The following is a 572-nucleotide window of genomic DNA, read 5'->3' on the forward strand; positions in this document are numbered from 1 at the left end:
CACTGCAAGTTCCACCTGCCAGATTCACGCCATTCTCCTGCCTCAGCCTCCCCATAGCTGGGACTACAGGCGTCCACCACCACGCCCGGCTAATTTTATGTATTTTCAGTAGACATAGGGTTTCACTGTGTTAGCCAGGGTGGTCTTGAACTCCTGATCTCGTGATGCACCCCTCTTAGCCTCCCAAAGTCCTGGGATTACAGGCGTGAGCCACCACGCCCGACCCCTTTATTTCTTTTTCAAGCCTGACTTCTCTGGCCAGGACTTCTAGTATTATAGTAAAGTGGTAAAAGTGAGCATCTTCTCTTGTTACAGATTTTACAAAAAAGACCTCCAACTTTTTTTCTGTAAAATATGATTTTAGCTGTCAATTTGTCCATAAAGTTACTGTTTAGCTGTAAACATGGCCTGTATTATTTTGAGGTATATTATTACTTCTACGGCCAGTTTAAGTTTTTTGTCATAAAGTGTTGTTAAATTTTATTTAAGAGCTTCTATTTTGCATCTGTTGAAATAATCATGTGGTTTTTGTTCTTGCTTCTGTTAATGTATCACATTTACTGATTTGTGTG

This window comes from Hylobates moloch, unplaced genomic scaffold, assembly GCF_009828535.3.
Source record: "Hylobates moloch isolate HMO894 unplaced genomic scaffold, HMol_V3 SCAFFOLD_25, whole genome shotgun sequence".
NCBI classification, from domain to species: domain Eukaryota; kingdom Metazoa; phylum Chordata; class Mammalia; order Primates; family Hylobatidae; genus Hylobates; species Hylobates moloch.